The sequence below is a fragment of the Vidua macroura genome, chromosome 1 (genome assembly GCF_024509145.1).
Source record: "Vidua macroura isolate BioBank_ID:100142 chromosome 1, ASM2450914v1, whole genome shotgun sequence".
NCBI lineage: Eukaryota > Metazoa > Chordata > Aves > Passeriformes > Viduidae > Vidua > Vidua macroura.
In genome coordinates this window covers 11,068,744-11,089,681 of record NC_071571.1, presented here as the reverse complement: position 1 = coordinate 11,089,681, position 20,938 = coordinate 11,068,744, and the positions used below count along the sequence as shown (strand labels likewise).

The following is a 20,938-nucleotide window of genomic DNA, read 5'->3' as shown; positions in this document are numbered from 1 at the left end:
ATGGATGAGTAGCCACTGGAATTGTCATTTTATGCCATTAAAATCAGAGGTCTAAACATGTTTTGACACTACTGACTGCTACCTCTTACACAGATGTTCTGTTTTGGAGGAAAAAGGCTTCCTTGCTTTTTGAAAGGGGCAAGGGTGAGAAGGAATTTTGTCACCTAGTTTTGTTCCTGACTGGATTTTTCACAGAACAAGTATTCAATAAATATGAAAATTAGGAGCCACTTTTGGAAAAGTCTGGTCTGCTCACACATATTTTACAAATGCACTGGTCAACAAAACAAAGCAAAACAAAACAAAACAAAACAAAAAACAAACCAAAACACTTTCCTTTCTTTCCCCCTTCTCCAAAAATTAGGAAAATTACATCTTTAGGGATTCTGTCAGCATTAACCAACGCATAGGCTCAAACATATGACATGTTTTAGAATTTTGCCAGCAAAGAGTAATAGGAACATGGGCAAGTGGATGGCATTTCTAGAGATCACTTTTTTCTTTCAACTGCTGTGTGTTAAACAGAGCCATGCTTCAAATTATGTGCATTTGAAAACACCAGCTACAACTATAAAGATTTGCCTCTGCTTCAAAACCAAACAGAACTGTATGTTGAAAAACTTATAACAATCGATAACATGGCTTTTTCTTACCTGCATAGGAGCATCATCTGATTTTTCAAGAAATTGCACAAGAATAAGTTTGGATGGGAGGCTGTGCAGCCACAGCAAGTATCACTATAGTACAGTGGAATAGCAAACATGTGAGAACATTCACACTTTCAGTGAGGAGTGGTAAAATACATTTCAGCATTTTCTTTAATGTGTAAACATGTGCAGATAGTGATTATCTTGTGCTCTCAGTTTGCAAGTTATAATTACAATACCTGAAGAAAGGCAACAGTGAATAGAATCCTAATCACAGAGGATGGCTGCTACCTAGCAGAAATTCAAGTAATATATATTTCATTTTTAAAATTGAGCAATTCCTTAAAAATTTACAGTATGAATACAATTCAGAGCTAAGGGATACTCTATTTTCAATTTTTCATTATGGAATGGAAAGCTTTTAAAAATTTGTCAAAAAACTTTAACATTTATGTTAAACTAAAGAACCATTGATTTTTCTTTTATTTTACACCTGTTTCTTCTAGCCAGCAAATTATGAAGTTTTTTCTAAAATTAAAGAAAACAAAATAAAGCAAAACAAAGCAAGAAACAAACATCCATCCTTGTAGGCTTCAGTAATTATTTTGAGTAAAAATTGTGGAATTCGGGCTTGACAGTAGGTTTTGTCACCATCAGATTTTCTTTACTACAGGAAGACTGCATGCAGTGCCACCATAAATGTTGTATCATTTAAAGACTCAGGATTTTACTTTCTCTAGGTAATGATGGGTGAATTAGCCAAGTTTTGCAAATCTTAAAAAACTTAACAGTTCTAGCAATTAGTGTCCACATGTAAATACTGTCTATGAAATTTTCCATTTTCTTTTCACTTAGAGCATTAATAAACAACTACAAACTAGCATCCTCTTTGCTGTGCAGAATAACTTCTGAAGTAGAACATTTTGCATTTTATTTTGCAATTTTAAATGTTACTGAGCCGGTGGAGCCCTCTTTCCACTTGATGGAAAAGTGGCAACCCTGGTTAAAGCATAGTTGCTACACTACCTGCTCCTGAGAGTGGACTGTGGCTTCCTGTTATCAAATGCAACTTAATGAACTTGATGGTTGAATGACACAGTTGTTCTAATTGTAACCAACAGTACTTCGATATTTATACCATGACTGTGAGAAACCTGTAGTTTTTATAATGTCTGTCCATTGTGAGTGTAAGTTTTAGATCAGTACATCTTTCTTTCCTTCCACTTTCTGTGCTCACTGAAGGAGGGTTGCATTAGATAACTTTTAAGGATAACTTCCAACCCTGAACTTTCTGTGATTCTATGATTCCTTCCAAAATGGGAGGGAAGACTGTCCCTCTGAAATGCAAAATTTCTTTCCTCCAGTTCCCTGTAAGGAGCTCTGCAAGGGAGAATACAACTTCCATATGGACTAAAGGCAGAGACAAGTGGCATCTCCTCCTCTCACGTGGTGTCCCAGGTAAAAGTCAAGATGAGGTCTTCCTTCCTCAGGACCACAGAGACAAAGGCAGAGAGCATAGAGAGGAGATGACAGAGCACCAGGAGACTTCCTGAAGAGGATGGCAGAAAAAAGACTGGTGTTAATTACATCCTCTACTTCATGAATGGTGATATAACAGAACTGAAAATCCAGGAGTTGTCAATGACATTAGAACTCTGCTGAAATATTTAATGTCATATGTGGATACTGTATAGAAGGGAATATATCTAATAAGAACATCTGGAACTGCAAAAGCTTTTAATTTCACTTATTATTTTAGTTTTGCTTTTGGGAAAAAAAAAATCCTTGTCAGTTGTTTCACATCTGGAAGTAATCTCCACAGTGGAGAGAAGTATTGGTTTTGAAAATTAAAATCATTGATTTTTCCTTTCGGCATTTTGAAAAGCCTGCATAAGTTTGTTCATATTCTTATTATCTTATCCATTCCTGTCTCCCTTGAATTAAGGGAGACAGGAATGGACATGAATGGACAGGAATGAATCTCTATTCTTATATTATAATGTTCTATTCCCTTAAATCCCAAATCCAAGCTTGAAATTAAGTTAAATTTTTTTATCCTCCTCGTGATTCAAATACTGTCAGTATAACTATTGCAGACTCTAGTAAAATCAGTGAAAATCAAACTGGTTGTTCAGTTTGCATTCTACCCAAAAGCCATAAATATCCATGACCTTCCAAACATCTCTAAATAAGGACAGTTTCACTCTAAACTATGTAATAGCACACATACATCCTATGTTTGCCCAGGTTGCTTGTACCGATATTAAGTTCTAATCAATCCCATTGGGTAATTTCAAAAAAAATATAATGAAATTCTTTATAGAACATTTACATTAGAATCTCGTCTCCTGAACAGAAATATCTCTGACTGAAATCTACATGAAATTCCTTTACACAGGGAAGGTACTGATTTAAAACAAGACCTGTCTATTTACCCTCATTTAGCTACAGATTGCCATAAAGTAATTCATATTTAGCACTCAAGTTAACGGGGAAAGGGAAAGTTGGAAGTCAGCATAAGATATGAATATATGTGATAAAAATTCTGTGGCAATGATCACTGCCTTCTAATAGAGTCATTGAAGGTAAAGGTTGTCAAAAAGAGAAAGGTTTCACATCATTTAATGTTCTGCTGATTAAATGATAAAATAATAATTTCACTCAATGTTGTGAAATTGGTATGAAGTTGGAGAAAGAAGGGAAGATGTTCTTCAAAAGAATAAAATACCCATTTCAATGCTAAAGATGAAAGAGTAAAGGCTTTCAACTCAGTGGCTGCTGAAAGTAAAGTCGCCTCTAGGCATAAACCCAGCAAGGAATAAAATTGTAGCCAATAGGAGGTGTGCTAACAAGTCCTGAGAAATCAGGAGAAATTCCTGAAGTGATACTGAGAGCTGGACAGCATGAGCCAGTGAGCCAAGAGCTCCATCAAATATAAGTGGAAAAAATCTGACTAAGGAAAGGTAATATTTATGTAGGGGAAAAAAGGGAAGTTTCAATGGTGAAATGAGGTTTGGACCTAGGGTGATATCCTACAAAGCGAAGTCATAATATCTGCAGTTCTGGATTTGAAGTGGGCTAACTGAATGAAACCCTCAATGCAATTCTGTTAAAAAAGTAGATCATACTCTACCCTCAGATTAATATCTCTATGTAGCACAATACACTTAGTAACTACAGTGGTGAATAATTTATAGTTTCATTTGTTTCCTTTATATCTGAATGCAGTTTCCCTCAACAAATCACCAATGGTCATGGCTTTTTTAATAAAGAAATTGCTAGCTTGTACACCTTGTGAGGAGTTTAGAAATGGTTTTGTTCCTTGGGAAAAAAAAAAAAAAAAGGTAAGTCCAGTGTCAGGATGTTATACATCTTATTTCAGACAGTTAATGTTGCTTGATTATTCCCCACAGACCTGAGAGCAGAGTAGAGTTTGGTCCAAGGGAGGCTGAGTGCAACTGGGAAAATATCTTTTATTATTCTTAAGGAGAATTTTCACTGGAAACAGAGTGTTTGGGGTAGGCAGCATAGGAAAAAAAAAAAAAATAGCAGGATGCTGTTTCAAAACAAAATCAAAATATGTTGTAAAGTAAAGAGTAATGCCATAGGGATTTTTTGCTCTCTAGAGCTGCTGGGAGTGTTGCAGACAAGAGGATCTAGTATATGGATTTGTTTCTTAGTGTATTTGTTTGTTGTCTTGTTTTTAAGCTGAAAAATCTATTTATATCCCTTAGGTCTTCAAGGAAAACCCTTCTTCCAAAATGTTTAGAGAATGTCACAAATGGAGCTCTCTAGCATAGTATAAGGATTGTAGAAGCCAAATTAATTTATTTACAATCTCTAAACCTAAATGACATTAACTTTCTGTGCTTTCATTTTTCTCCTGTTTTTATTGGATGTTGCTGTGTCACCTGTAGTAATCCCAGCTGTTTTGTAATAAGGCATATGAGGTACTAGCTCACCAGTGGGGGGGATCTCACTGATGTTGAGCTGCTACATTATGAAAGACTTCTCTCAGCTAGAAGAGCTAGAAACTGAAGAGCTTCTTCTTGGATAAAGTCCATTCCCAGACTAGATAAACAACTTTGAGGAATAAGTAGTTTATTTTATAGTTTAGTAATAAAATGGAGGCCAGATTATTTTGTTTACTTAAGAAAAAAAAACCACTAAGTGTTCCATGTTATAATTTTCAGTTTTATCTCCTGCATTTGGAAATAAGAATAGATAATGATGGATTTTTAAAGATTAAGGTAGTTTCCTAGTGCAGTCTGCTGTGATTGTAAGTTTAGAATACACAATGGCCATCAATAAATATGTGGAACAATTAAATGCAATAGAAAAATTTAATTATAGAGACCCAGAATGTGAAGTATGTAGTGCTTACTGAGTTTGGACCATGATGCTTACACAGCACACATAGCTGACTAATTAATTTAGGGTTTTCCTCTTTGCTTTTTTTTTTTTTAACAGTTATGACACTTAATTATGTACCATTTCCTCTCTTCACTGCTGTCATAAATGTTGTTACTTGTCCTACAGGATTGCATGGTTGTGCCTTACTAAGCAATCTCTGACATTAATGGAGGGAATCTAAATAAATATATAGGTTACACGGAAATAGATGTGCATATAATCATGCAGCAAATGACAGTCTTCCTTATCAACAGCATGAAAGAGCCAGCTTCTACTAATTTGGAATCCCATTTTGCAGGTACTTCTATTTGCCTGTATGTTTTGGTTCAAAGAAAAAAAAAACGAGGCCAGAAAGGTTTCTTATATATAAAAATATATATTAAAGGACTGGGATCCTTTAATCTATATTATATAGAGTATATTTTAAAGGACTGGAATCTTCCAGAACTATTGTACTTGTTCCTGTGGAAAATGATGCCTCAGTTCCTGTAATGTAGGAACAAGCCCTTCTGCAAAGGTATCTGCTTGTGCATAAATGCAGATAATGTTATTTATGTCTGTAGCTGGATGTGACTCAGATGATGATCCTATCAGAAGCAACAAGCTTCTGCCTGTTCAGTCCCTGTTAGGTTCGAGTGACTGCTCAGTTCTCATCAGTCCTTGACAAAGCCTGCTCCCTTCCTGTGCCTTTCAAGTGCCCAGCAGCAGGCACAAGATGAACCTGACTCCACTTCTTCTGCACACAGGGCACAAAAGGGAGCTCACACATCAAGCCACAAGGCTCCAACTGATTAGCTGTGTGAATTCCCATGTCTTCTACATGAATTCACCTTTCTGTATCCCTTAAGACAGGAGCAATAGCCCAGCAGTAAATATTGTTCCATATATGACCTTAACCTAAATAAATGCTAGGGAAAGTAAGGGGCCTTCAGTGGACTGTGATTCAGGATTGTGCTTTGTTGTAAATGAGCCATTTTGAGTTCCAGAACTGGTTTTGTTAAAAAAATCTCAAAATATTAAGCCTCTCACTTAGCTCCTTCCCCCTGAGACAGATCTCTAATGCTGAAGTATTAACTGGTAGAAAAGATGCATTTACTACTCTTCTCTCAGCCTGCTCCTTCAATAAAAGTTTTGCCCATTGAAATGTAACTGGAAACACTTCAAATGTTATATCATATAATGGGATCTAGATCTGATGTCAGATGCTTCACAGTTCTTTATCTTCATTGAATCACTGCTTAATACTTCCATTCTTTCAATGTCAGGAAATATATATTTTTGGAAATAGAACTATATGATGTGGTAATCCCATCTCCAAACAATAGGATGACTGTGGAAGACTTAAAACCACTCACCAAGAAGTCTTTAGGGTTGTACAACCATGAAAAAGGCAGAAAACTCATGGGGAGCCATGAGTGGAATTAACAAAGTGATTCCTTAGATCATTACATTCTTTGCCTACTGTATTAATTGATCTTTTTTTTTCAACTGAGTGAATTTCCTCTCTAGAATAATATTGCATGGGCCCTAAATAAGAATTATTTCTTCCTAAAATCTGGACATCTGTACATCAGGAAAAGACAAACCTGTAATCATGCAGGCTGCCAAAATCAGTTAAATGCACTCAATTTGATTTTGGACATCTCAGACTCAATGAACTGATCCCTAATAGCAATGGATTTTATAAACAACCCAGTACATAGGGTTTATAATGTTGCCTTAAAAAACAAGACAATTTGCATGAATCCTTTTCCTTACAAAAATTTGGATGTGTTTCCTTAAAATCAGAACCTGGCCTTTATCTTTCCTGCCCTACCATAAATTATCTCTACTTAAAATTGCTTGAGAAAGACACATACAGAAATAAGTCTGTAAGCAGCAGAACAAATTGTATTGGATTGGTTGTACTAATGAAAAGGCATTTCAAAAAAAAGCATTCAATATTATCATTTTCAACTGAATGCATGAATAGGCATTTAACAAGATAATCAGATTTTATTAAAGAATAAAAGTAGTGTTATAACACAGGCATCTAACCTTTTTTTATGTGATAATTATAAATGAAGATTCTATAACAACCACCAATAAAGACATGAAAAATTGAAGTGTGACGGTGGAACCTCAATATAGGAGCCCACCGTGTGACACAGGTAATCCCTATTGGTTTTAATGCACTGTGCAAACATCAAACATAGCAAAAATTTGATTTCCTCTGTGTCTGTGACTCATGGTCAAAAATATACTCTGCTGTGCAATAAAGGGCTCATATTGCTGCCCTTTTGCTTGCTACCACAGTAGTAAGGTCTTTGAGCAGTAGTGGCCACCTTTTTCCATAAAATATGTAGGTATAGAATATCTTTGAAATCTCTGCCCATTAAGTTCGGCTGAAATTGGCCAAAGAATCCCAGAAGTTTTAAAGGTGACAGTTAAAGGAGTAAATACATACATAATTCTCAGGAAACTGAAGGTGGAAGAAATGACTGCCCAAAATAGACTGGGTCATACAAGAACAAGATGAAGTTTGTGCCAGTGTCAATTACTACATAAATTTAGTGATATGATTCACACTGACATATTTTATATTTGTACTGGTGATTTTCATTGACATTTAACTCAAATATGTAGCTCCATTGAGGCAAAGAAAACTTGCACATGTAGAATAGTGAAATCCAGATTATTTTTTTAATGCTGAGTGATAAGTCTGAACTACTTATTTTACTGTTAAGGATTTGGCACAATCAAATTCTATGTGATAAATCTATCTCCCAGACAAAATCCATCACTGGCACAAATTCCTCTTTACTTTGAACTCATAGTTTTATTTATGGCTATAATTTGATCAATGTTTTGAATAGGAGGCTTTATACTCTATCTGTTATGCCAAAAAAAAAAATAGAACATGATTTTCACTGTGTGATGCATGTAAGGAGCTAATACCAAATGCTGCCATCTATTACTCAAACACAGCTCTGCTCACTGAAATGTATATGTGTAAATTTAGTGTGTAGTTCCATTTCACATCTGAGGTATACTGCTGCCAAAAGGGGCTGCTGATCCACTCTCTGCTACTCACACATTCTTCTTGTCCTTGCATTGGATGCAGAAATTAGAAAACAACAGGATGGAACTGAAATATATGTGTCACAGGTTACTTTTATGTCATGTAAGCCAGTTAGCCTCTCCTACAACATACTAAATGTTGCTTTCTGGCAAAACTCCACAATGCTTCACTGAAAGTAACATGTAACTGGAAGCTGGGAAATAAGAATAAATTCTTTCTGGTCTTATTTTCAGAAGATAAAGGAAATGGAAGTATCTTCTTAAACTGCCAAAATATAAGACAATTGCAGTTCCTTTGTCTGAGCTCCATCAAACCTTTTGGACTTAGCAGAGTGTATCTACTTTGGTATGGCTCTGTCCATATGGAAATAAAACCCTACAATGGCAGGTCTGGAGATATGTCTGGGTCTATACATAAGCAAAGCAAATAATTGCATAATGCAGCACACAATTTGGAGAAAAGGGATAAGTTGTAGCTTCAAAGACAGAATTTCCCAGACATCTTTTTAACGGAATTTCATCCCCACAAATTTTAACGAAGTCAGTAACAGAAAGTGAGTACTATCATGTGCTGTTAAGCTTTAAATAAATGTAGAAGTATCTACATGGTGATACATCAAAACACACTAAATCCACCATGCGGCTGAGTTTTTTTGTGTTTGTTTGTTTGCTTGCTTGGGTTTTTTTCTCCTGGAATTCAAAGGCAGATTGTGTACTATTCACTTTTGTAACTGAGATGGAAGAATAGGAAATGTAATATTGGCTCAGGATCTAACCAAGACTCAGTCTGGTCGGAGCAGCCATGAGAAGGTGTTGCTGTGTGCCTGCCCAGTTCTGATATTCTTCTTCTAAATATCTTTATTGAAGAATATATAAAAAGAGTTGGAGGAAATCCATATTGAATAAGGAAGAGCCCTTGAAAAGGAAGTGAGGGTCAGAACTAAGAATTGATACAAAATTGCACAACAACAAACGAAGAAAAGGACAGAAGGGATGTTCAAAAGAAGGAATCAACAGAGTATCCCTGGCTAGGCAGCACTCCCTGAGAGCATCTGAGGATCCTGTGGGTGCCACCCAACAGAGCTATGCAAAGAGCTATGATATCATTAAGGACCAGAATTAGACTGAAACCTCCCTATTAAGTTCCCTCTGCATGGCTACAGATGGAAGGAGATAAAAAAGAAAAGTCCTTTGCTTTTCTGGGAGGATCTGTAAGCAGAAAGCTGCAGCAATAAGTTCGTCCAGAATATCAGAAAATCCAGAGAACATGGAAAAGGGCTGAAGTCTGGTGCAGGGAGCCTAAGTAAGTAAACTTTCCTCTTGCTGCAAGATAGAGCAGAAAAGTGCAATGAATTTAAACTGACCCACAGGAACATTTTCCAATGGAAGACTTTAGAATTAAAACAGAATGAAGTCTACCCAAGGAGGACTTTTTTGAGCGGTTTTGGTGATAAGATACCTTGTGTTTTGGTGTTTAGATGGAGCAGAAAGTTGTGGAAATTGAGAGTGTGAATGATGCATTCAAAATTGAGAGTGTGAATGATGCATCATTCAAAAGTCTGGCTGGACAGTGTTTCTGTCTCTGCTAATTGCTTGTGTGACCTTATGGGATCATATTAGAGTGATCTCTCTTGTATTGTGAACTAGGAGCAAATGAAGGCTTCTCTTCCACACAAGAGAATCATTTGCCAGTTATGGTCAGAAACAGGACATAGAGGTATATTTTGCCAGTGGCACACTAGAAAAGTTCCCCTTCTAAGCAAGAGAAAATCTCAGAATGTATCTGACTAGCTGCCTCCTGGGCTACTCATATCACAGCACAAATCATGGGAACAATCCAGCATACATTAGGGCTCCTAAATACAACTTAAGACAGTCTTGCTGTTGCTACAGATGTTGCTATCTACTGCTGCTACATCTCCTACTAAAAGCAAGTCTTGGGTTAAAATGATTGTTCCTAGCATGTTTTCATTTTCTGACATTGGAGGAGTAGAGGAAAGGAGGAGTATGTGATGATGCTTATTTCTTTTTAAGACAAATCCATTGCAGACATTTGAGTGGCTGAAGACACAAATCTCTGGAAGGAAATAAAGGAAAATAAAGGAAAAAAAGGAAATAAGTCAGGAGAATGTCAAGTGTACAGAGGCACAGCCGCATGTGTAGGCTGCCATTAGTTTGAGATTTATCAGAAGTCAAAGCAACCTGATTACAAACATAGTAGTGTTTAAGTAATCAATAAAGCACAAGTACACCTGTCAGTGAAAGTACAGATTTTTCACTCTTTGAAACATTATCTGAATGCAACAAATATTTTTTTAACTTCTGATGAAACTCTTTTCACAAAGCCTCATGATAAAAAACTATAATCATCTTATTGTTATAAAATTCCTCAATAGCTTACTTAATAATAATTTCCATAGACATTTCAACAATGACTTATGTCCCTATTGAACCCTGGAGTAGATGACCTTGGAGTACAAATTGTCAATAATAATGTCACATACAATTTTTTTCCTCACCGTTCTGAATTACAGCAATGATTTGAGAATGAGAACCATCCTGCTGAAGTGCACTGATGCCGCAGTACTGAGGATCTGTGCATTGAGGAATGCACTCGGTGCAGGTACCCCATTGTGCAGCTGCTGTGGAGCTGCAGGCTCAGCTCTGGGCAAGAGGCAAGAGGCTCAGCTCTTGGGCTCAGAGGCTCCTGAGCTCCTTGGGCTCAGGAGGTTCATCTCTGAGCCCAAGGCAAGAAGCTGTGAACTGCTGTCCCTTGCACAACAAAGGCACAACAAAGGCACCCGTGGCCAGCTAGGTGAGGGACACCCAGAGATGGGGCAGGAGCTGAGAAACTCAGATTTTCACATATTTAGACTGTAAGGGTATAAAACCCCAGGGGTTCCTTTGTTCAGGTTCCTCTTTGGAAGCACCAGCTCGAGCTGTTACTCAGTTGATGCACCATTTGAAGGATCCAGACATCTAAAACTCTGCTATGGGAAACCTGGAGTTGAGCCAGTAAAAAAACCTTGTCAAACTGCAAGAGAGTGTGGGTATGGCTGCAAAGGAACCTCAGTCTTAGCTCGAGGGGGTGAGAGTATGACTGTCAGAGCTGCTCCCAGATGGTCAGACAGGACACTTTCCTTAACATTTACTCTTGGCCATGCATGTAAAATAAACATGCTGTTCAATATTTTGATCCCAGTTTTAAAGCAACTCTTTGGTGGCACCTTCTGCAGCTTTTTTTAATTTCCTTTTTAAGATTTCTTCTAAGACTTCTAAAGGAAGATTACTTAGAAAATGAATTTCCTTTTAAAAAAGCAACACCTTTTGTTAGACATGGAGTGAATTTAGACCCTGTGTGCATCCACATTGCTAAGCATGTGTTGTGAAAAGAGCCCTCAGCAGTGTACCAGTTTTCTGGGTCTTGTCATCTGTGTGATACACCATCACACTCTGGGAAAAACAGTTGTATAATTTTGCTCAGAAAAAGTCTTTGGGGATATTTCATATAAAGAGATTTTATTCACTGACTATGATATGAGTCAAAATCTCTTAGACTTGTTACCATAGCTATTCTTGACTGCTACTGCTGGTATTTTCTATACATATAAAATGTACTTTCGTTCAGAATTCGGGGATGAATTCTTGTAAAAAGCTTCAATAAATGATAGAAATACATTTCCTGCCTTTACATATAATTATGCAAAATAAGGATCTTCAATTTTAAACTTACTCTTCATTCTAGCACAGAAAATATGCTCTAAGAAAGGGTAGATTATATCATCAGTTGGAGTACTGCTGTATAACTAAGGATAAAAATTGGGGTTTGAAAAGATGTCTATCATTTATTGAAAAAGCAGGGATGTACAGGGACTCAGTCTATTAAAAAATTCTGTAGATAGTGTTATTCTATGATTGTAGCAAGCTCAAGTTTTTACTGCCACTCCCACATCTCTAAACCAGCAACAAGCAGAAATATGGAGAGATTCCTCTGACTGGCTGGCAAAAGGAAGCAGAACTGCCCTGACAGTCTGCAGCTTTGTGAACAGTTTGCAGGGGAAGCTGCTCCATCAGGTATTACTTATTGAGGCCTTAAGATGAGCAGATATCTGGATAAAATACTTGCAATATGAACAAAAGAGAAAACTTAAACGTTAAAAAAAGAGTTTGAGTTTAATTTAGACAAGAATGAAAGTGTGTTAGAAGAGCATATATGTTGAAACAAATGTAAGGATCCATTAAGCCAGTTGATGTTGTCCTTAAGGTTGCCACTACTGAGACTCAGCCTGAAAGATTACAGCGCTTATCATCCAACAAAATTGGAAAGAAGCTTCCCTAGATACTTACTATAATCAAATATGAGCATCAAGATATGTTTTAGACTGAGTGCTTATGTCTTTCTCCCGGTCTCTGGTGGGACTGGTGCTGTTTAACATCTTTGTCAGCAACATGGACAGTGGCATTAAGTTCAACCTCAGCAAGTTTGACAAGGACACCAAGCTGAGAGGCTCAGTCAGCACTCTGGATGGAAGGAATGTCATCCAGAGGGATCTGGACAGGCTGCAGAGGTGGGCACATGTGAACCTCTTGAAGTTCAACACAGCCAAGTGCAAGGTCCTGTACCTGTGTTGGGGTGATCCCGAGAGAAAACACAGGCTGGGCAGAGGATGGATTGAGAGCAGCCTTCCCCCAGAGGAGAAGGACTTGTGGAAATTGATGAACAGGAAGCTCAACAGGTCTCAGCCTTGTGCGCTTGCAGCTAGAAAGCCAAATGTGTCCTGGACTACATCCAAAGCGCTATGGGCAGCAGGATGAGCAAGGGGATTCCCCCTCTACTCCACTCTGGTGAGACCCCACCTGCAGTTCTGTGTACAGACCTGCAGAACCCCAGCATAAGAAGAATGTTGAACAGGAGAGCATCCAGAGAGAGCCACAAAGATAGCAGAGGGCTGCAACACCTCTCCTATGAAGACAGGCTGGGACATGCGGCGTGGGTTTTCGCTCTCCCCGGCTGCACGCGGCTCTTGGGAGCCCGGCTGTGGCGTAGCTTCCACGTGCTGCCGGGGTTTGCTGCCGCAGGTTCCCGGACACGGCTCCGTGTCTCGGGTGCGTGGGCTGGCCAGCCTCTGTTACCGTGCACTAGGGATCCGGCAAAGAGGTAAGGAATTTGTCCATTTACTCCGTGCTTGGCAGGAACGGTTTATTGGTCACGTATGGCGCGGTTCGATGGAAAGGCGTGACCACTCCCAGCACTCGCATGGGAGAAAATGGCGTCTGACTGCTGGCGGGATAGGGCTTTATGGAGGGGCGGGGCGAGAGGATCCACGGCCTGCTGACCAATAGGGGCGGCTGCCGTGGCGGTGACGCCAGCAACAGCGACCAACCAGAGAACCCCGCAGGGGCAGGCACCGAGCCTCAGCCAGAGCGGGCTGAGCGGGATCGTGTGGCTTGGGGTGGCCAGCACGGGGTTTCCCAGGGCTGGATTGCAGGGTGGTTACTGGAGCGGCACAGGGGTAAGAGCCGGCAGCAGGCAACATGGGGGCAGAAACCGCGGCGGGGGACAACACGGGGGAAACGCGGGATTACAGAACTTGACTTATTTTAACATAAATTAAAAACCCTAATCTAAACCCAAACTCCGGGATGCAACAGGGACAGTTGGGACTGTTCAGCCTGGAGAAGAGAAGGCTCTGGGGAGAACTTCTAGAGCCTTCAGGTACCTAAATAAAGCTATAAGAAAGCTGGAGAAGAATTTCTGACAAGGGCAAGTAGTAATACGTGAAGGCCAGATGTTTTTTAAACTGAAAGGCTAGGTTTAAATAAGATTTTAGAAAGAAATCTTTTACTGTGAGGGAGTTGAGGCACTGGCACAGATTGCCCATAGAAGCTGTAGCTACCCTACTCCTGGCAGTGTTCAAGGCCTGAGGTGGGGCTCTGAGCAACCTGGTCTAGTGGAAGGCATCTTTGCCCATGGCAGGGGAGTTGGAAAGAGATGATCTCTAGGGTCTCTTCCAACCCAAATCATTTTATGATTCTACAGTTCTAAGATTTGGGTTTCATTTAATTCTACTGAAACATTTCTTATGGTTTAAAACATAACAGCTTTCTCACTCTCTAAATAAAAATGTGAAGAGGGAAAAAATAAAGAAATCCTTGATAAAAACTGTGCTGGTACAATTGCTAGGAGGAGACCAGTGGCAAGTGTTTCATGAAACTTCAGGAAAAGATGATATTGTATGGTAAAGGAGAAATTTTATCTTTGGTGGAGCTTCTCCTTTGACTGTTATGTACATTTGACAAAAATCTGTCTATAATGTGGCACTCTGTCTGCTGAGACATTTGTAATTCAGTCAAGTGTGCTGCTTTCTGAACTGTTTGAGCATCAAAGTGAGCTCTCTACCATTAAACTCATTCCTCTGCTCACCTTCCACCTTTCCTTGTATTCCTGACCTGTCCAATAATTTTTTAGCCCTCTGGACAGTTTCAGACAACTTGGAGATTGTAGCTGGAGAAAATTAAGTTCCTACAAGTACTGTGAAAAGCAACGGCAATATGAAACTTCTATGAAACTGCTGCCACACACTTCTGAAAATGTCCTGCTTTCTAGGAAGCTTTATCTGATTTTGTACTAGACAAAATAGACATAATAGGCAAAACCCCCAAACTGTTTAAAACTCAGATTTGTAAATTGCTGAAGAAAGTATCTGTACACATCACTGTGCTGCTGTGCTGTCTGCTTCTCTTCATGTTCTCACGTTGGAGATTGTAATCTCACTGGATGAAGCCATGCTGCTAACATAAACAGAACTGGGACCCCAATTTGCTTTGATACAGAACGAAAAGCTCCATTACACAAAGGCAAGAAAGCAGCTCAGAAACAAGACTGCTCACGCCCAGTTTAAATAACTCTAAAAAAATTATGATGAGTATCCAGCAGCCTGCTCAGTAATGTGACCATTTATTTCCAACTTCATAAACTAAAAGAAAGCCTGTTAATATCAGCAGCTAATTACAGTGCCTCCTACTCTCTCCAGACACATAAAAGAGGCTGTGAAGTGCAGGAGGGAAAGACTGCAGCAGTGGCAGATTGAAGCTCTTCTTGTTAAATTAAATCTGGCTGAAGATGGAATATGTTAGAGTGGACGGCAGTGATAATGGGTACTGTTTCTTCAGTGTGTCTGTGTATAAATTAACTGCCTTTCAGTGCTATCTGGACAATAAAGCTTCAGCAGTTTTCCTCCTAGTTCCACATATGCTGCAATAATTACAAGCATAACTTTATTTACTTCTGGCAGTAAAAGTATGAATAAATGATGTCTCATTGCTGTGGTCATGTTCTTTTTGGCCTCTTCTCTCGTTCTGTTCTATCACAAATCATGTCCTTTACTCTGGTAATGCTAAGAAACACAAAGCTGGCAGATGTCTTGCTGTGTGACATATTTCCCTTGCACTTAGGTCTTTAAACATTCAGTCTACCTATTTTCTGAAAGGAATGTGAAGCTGTGACAGAAAAAAAGAGTGCCTGTAGTGCTCATGCAATGCACTGGTGCTGTGTCATAGCCCATGTTATTTCCAGATGATTTAAAACATTGCTGACTACTAGCTTTTTCTTACTTTATTTGGCTTCCCTTTCAAATCATAGTATCTTGCCATCAGTGCTGAAACTAATTTGGCTGTGACCCTTATGTTTGGTGGCTAAATTGATTTTTCTCTTCCTGATTCTTGTTTTCCCTTCTATTACAAAGCACCACCAGGATTCCCATATGCGTAATGCATCAGAGTTTTTGGAAAACTGGGTAAAAAAATCCGGTTTTCTCATGACTTGCAAAAAAGTAGTTGAAAAATAACAATAACAAGCAAAAAAAAAAAAAAAAAAAAAACAAAAAAAACAAAAAAAAAAAAAAAAAAAAAAAAAAAAAAAAACAAAAAAAAAAACAGCCTGTGAGTAAAATTTAAATACATTATGCCTTGCTAATTCTGCACAGGGAAATTCAGAGAGCTGGTTGCATTCATGTTTTATTCCTGTAATGCCTCTAATTATGTTTTCAGTTTATTTATAAGATTCGCATTATTTAGGAAGCATGTTAGGCCAGCATTTGCAAATAAATGAATTTTGACCTGAAAAGACAAAATATAGGGGGAAAAAAGATACTATAATGCCAGTAAATTTGTAAAGCCATCTTTATCTGGAATACTCAGGTGCTATAAAAATTAGATAAAGGTATTTCAATCAAGGCTAGGGTTGAGGCTCTGGGTTCTGCAAGTGTGTGTGTGTATATGTGTGTATGTGTGCTGCATTTGCTGCTTTTAATTCATAAGCTCAGGGCTTTATAGAAAAGCACTGATATATTTTGACAGCAGCAAAGGCTTGATTTTCAGACAACCTTCATATTCACAGCTTGAAGTAAATTTGTTTTTCTCAAAAAATTAGCCTAAGTTTCCTAAACATGAGGGCTTACTCCTAATTTTAGACCTCGAAGCTGTAGTTAATTGGAGTTTAGTGTTGCCTTGACATTAAGTTTCACTTTACAGGGCTGCTGGTTCCTCTCCTCCTGGTAAACAAACTCCTGAACATCTCCCCACCTCTGATGTTAAATCACTCTTTGACACAGGTAGGTGCATTCAGGAACATTGCAAAAGCAAGACAGATTTTGGATTTGTTTCAAGCTGGGGTTCATCAAAAGAAATCTCTTCTTTAAGTAAAAGCCAAAGTTTTCCTTTTTCTCTGCTTTGGAAGACTTGGTGAGGGGTCATTTCATGTGACACAAGCGAAGCAGGATCCCCAGAGCCTTGTGGGGTGCCTCGTTGTTCCTGATTGCTGGGCCTTGCTGCAGGAAAGCAGCCTGGGGCCATGTCCTGTGCTGCCCCAATGGGGTGGGAGCTCTCTCCCGCGCCCCAGAGTACTGTTAATCCATCAAGGAGTAAGTATGATGGTTTTGAGCTTGAACTCCCATCTGGAGGTTCCCTTAGTGACACTGTGCATCTTGCATGTGAGCAGCAGCTTTTCCTTTGTTTCCCAGGTGCTTTGTGGCAGCTGGCTGGAGGCCCATGACTTGTACCTGGGTATGGCTGATGCCTCAGGTTTTAGCTTTTATATTTTTCAGAGTCTGTTCTGCTTTAGTTTGTAGTTCTGAGCTTTATATTAAGGGATAGTAAGCTCTCTTCACAGAGTAGATGGACAAAACAATCCCTTGTCTAGCTGGGGACCAAGGACAAATGATCCGAATCTCAGGCCCAAGACCATAAACAACGTGGACTGAAGAGAGAAAAACAAGGAGGATGGGACTTCATGGGCTAAAGCTGTAATTGGACAATTAACGTCAATGTGCTAATGGACCAGACCTTATAAAAGTGAGAGACCCCATGACCAGTTGTCCATTTTGTGACCATTTTGGGTTCATCTTGGGTGTATCCCTGGCTGGGCACTTGTACTGCCCAAGGTGTATCCATTGAGGCCATTTAATAAATCCCTGCTTTATTCTTTAACTCCATCTAGTCTCTGTTCTAGGTCAGCCTGCACAAGGCATCATGGCCAAGGAGAAGGTTGTGGTGCTGGTCAGAGGGACACAGACCTGCCAGAGCACCCATGCAAAGCACCAGAAAGAAGGAAAAGCCTGTAATTTCCTGACAGTGTAAAGAGGGTCTGCCTCTTGTGTCCTGACAGAGAATAGCATCATATCTATAACAGCAACAGATATTTGGGACTAAACCTCTTTGTATCTCAATTTCTTCCAAGTCAAAATAAGTTTACTGCCAGCCTTACAGCACATTCTGTAATTCTCTGATGAAAGATATTTCACCAGTGTAAATGATTATTTTATTACTTTTGGCAGACAAAATGTTTAGCAAGTCATTTGAAATGTATGCTTCTTCAAAATCCGCTAAATGCAGTGGGAATCTTTACACAGAATCTTAATTTATCCCCTTATACTTCAGTTGGTTTTTTAATCTTTCTTTTGAACCACTGAGCAATTTTCAATCTGAAAAGTGAATCTGAGGAATGATATGCAATTGTCACACACATCAGTCTTTTAAAAAAATGGGTTTATAACTTTGATGTAGTCTAGACGAACATATTTCAGAAACTTCTGAAGCTACTGACTAACTCATGGAAGTACTGCTTAATATTTTAATAATTGGCTCTTCTAGGTTTTGAGATATGAACATCTGCAAATGAGAACTTTACACAGGAAATCAAGTCAGCTTCTACATTCCCCTGCAAAGCAAGAGAGCAGATGCTGCTCACCAACCCCTGCTCTCCAGTTTGGAATATCTCAGCTAAGCACTGCAGTCCTTTGCCATTGATCAGTAAAGGTGAACCATGGGGTGATACTAAAGGGAGATACTAAATGCTGTGTGAACAGGGGTCTTGATACTAAATCTCTCCTTAACATCATGAATATACTCATGTGTTTATAATATAGATTTATTTGAATGCAAATGCATTTCATATTGCAAAGATCTTTTGGCAGCTAGGGATTACTTTTTATCCTTTCCTGTATCATAAGGCTAATGAAACAGTCAATTAAATTAATCCTCTGCAAATTTAAAGTGGCTGAGAAATGAACAGTATAAGCTGTAGAATTTGCAGCCATAAGATATTGACAGGGAAACAGGTTAGTGCTGTTTGATAAAGAATTAGATACTTAGTCCAAACGGCAGATGCTCTGTGCAGAGATCCTCTGCAATCAGGGTAGTCTTGCAATGGTTGCAATTCTTTACAGACCTTTATTTATCTCTTGTTTATCTTCCTATTGACTCTTATTCTACAGAAATCACTTTTTCCTGAAATTAAAAAGGATTATTTCTAGCCTGGAGAAAACTAAAAGCAAGGCTTTCTGTCTTCTCTACATCCACACCTTTCCATTCCCAAATTTTGTGATTCTAAAATTATCCTTACATTTAATATGTAGTTCCTTTTGGGAAAAAAATATTGCACTGGAACAAGGATAAGCATGTGGAATTTCCAGTACAGTTCTCATTAATCCTTTTAACACAATAACCTTCATCACTGGATTCTGAAATAGGAAATAAAATGGTACCTCCTTTACTAATTAGTTGGTGGAATTAATTAACTGCTCACTAATAACTAAATAGCCAACCCTGCAAACACTTGAGCATCTGCATATCTTTAGGCATAAGAGTAATGATAAGAGAATTGATGGGAGAACTGTATGTTGAAAATTAAACCAGGTTGTGTTAGCAAAATAGAGCTTCTAATATTTCTCTATATAAAGCCTGCATTGCTGTCTAGCTTCTACAGCAGTGGATTTCATATTTACCTGCAACAATATTTGCCTATCTGAAGAAAATAATGTCTTAAGGAAGCACTATTTTAAAGTAAAAATGTACATGAAACAAGATAGAAAAGAACAAGAATCTTCTATACTGGGGCAGAGGGGAAAGATGTCTTTCAGTAATTTATAATTAGTGAAATAAATGAACCATATATTCGTTAACAAATTTCTGTCTTGTTATGGTAATACCCAGATTTTAAAAACACAGTGTTCTGGGAGTAATCCCAGAATCCAACGCAGAATAACAACAGTATGATTTGCTGTTCATTCATATTAATACATTACACTCAGTTTTTAAACTCCATGCCTTTTCTCATGTTCTTCCCTCAGTTTCAGATGTTATAATTGCCAATAGCTGTCTGTAATTGTCATTGCTCTGTCACAGGACACTCATTGTCACCACAGTAGATCCAAAAATCAGGGCACTCTGCAGCTTGTTGATGTGATGACCACTACCAGCAAGATGGTTAACATCACCCACCAAGAATATTTTTCTTCAAAATTTAAAAAATATTTCTGGTACTGTTCTATGAACGCCATGGTGAATATTTCAGACTTTTTACAAAGAACCAACAGCAATCAGTGACCTGCACCTACCTTGCTCATTTGTTTTGGGGGTTTTTTTTGTTGGGTTTTCTTTTTTTGTGCAAGTAGAGAAAATACAAAGGTGGCCATTTTACTCTGAAATCTCTGATGGGAAAGATCTGTGTGGCTTTTATTCAGGGAATAAAAAAAAAAATAATGTAAACTGCAGACACTGTCTTTTTCTTACTCCTGGAATGATTTATAAGGGAGCAATCAGTGTTCTCCAGGCTGTGGAGTAAACAGGAAGGAGGGATTTAATGAGCACTTTGTAAGTTACAAATCTCTGTAGATGGAGAAAGGATTGCTGCAGTTTTGCAGTGTTTTGGTTGCTCCGCTCATTTTGTTTTCATTTCTGTTTCTTATATGTCATAGACCAAGTTTCCACAGATAACCTCAAACTGGCCACAGATTTTTCCAAATTATTCCACAGATAACCTCAAAAATTATAATATTTAAGATATCATAGAATCATAGAATGGTTTGGGTTGGAACAGATCTTAAAAATCATCGAGGCCCAACACACTTCCCATGGGCAGGAACACCTTCCACTAGACCATGTTGCTCAGGGCCCCATCCAACCCAGCCTTGAAAACTGCCAGGAATGGGGTATCCACAGCTTCTCTGGGCAACTTTTTCCAGGTACTTTGATACCCTCTCAGCTATAGACCACCTCCTCCTACTTTAGACAACAAAGCCATGGCCACTGTGTGCCATACATAGCAGCCAAGATGTTCCTGAGATGAGCTCCATATTTTTCATGCAGTGTGTTTTATTTTAAAAAGCTTCAACTTTTCAAGTTTCCTTATTTGATCAGTTAAGATATATCTTTTGCACTAACACAAAATGTACAAGACATGTCAGTACTGAAGTTTGCATTGTGCTTAATGAGAAGAGATAGATTTGTGTAAGGTGTCAGTTGAATAAAGCACATTTGGC

General features: G+C 38.5%; 1 long non-coding RNA gene across 1 annotated transcript in view; it reads left to right on the top strand.

The window, feature by feature from the left end:
• Window positions 1–20,099, top strand: part of LOC128819826 (uncharacterized) — a 33,070-nt gene extending 12,971 nt beyond the window's left edge. The window contains exons 2-5 of the long non-coding RNA XR_008440755.1: window positions 2,012–2,105; window positions 16,653–16,732; window positions 18,270–18,434; window positions 19,803–20,099. This is a non-coding gene — a long non-coding RNA (uncharacterized LOC128819826). The remainder of the gene's footprint in view (window positions 1–2,011; window positions 2,106–16,652; window positions 16,733–18,269; window positions 18,435–19,802) is intronic.
• The last annotated feature ends 839 nt before the right edge of the window (window positions 20,100–20,938 follow it).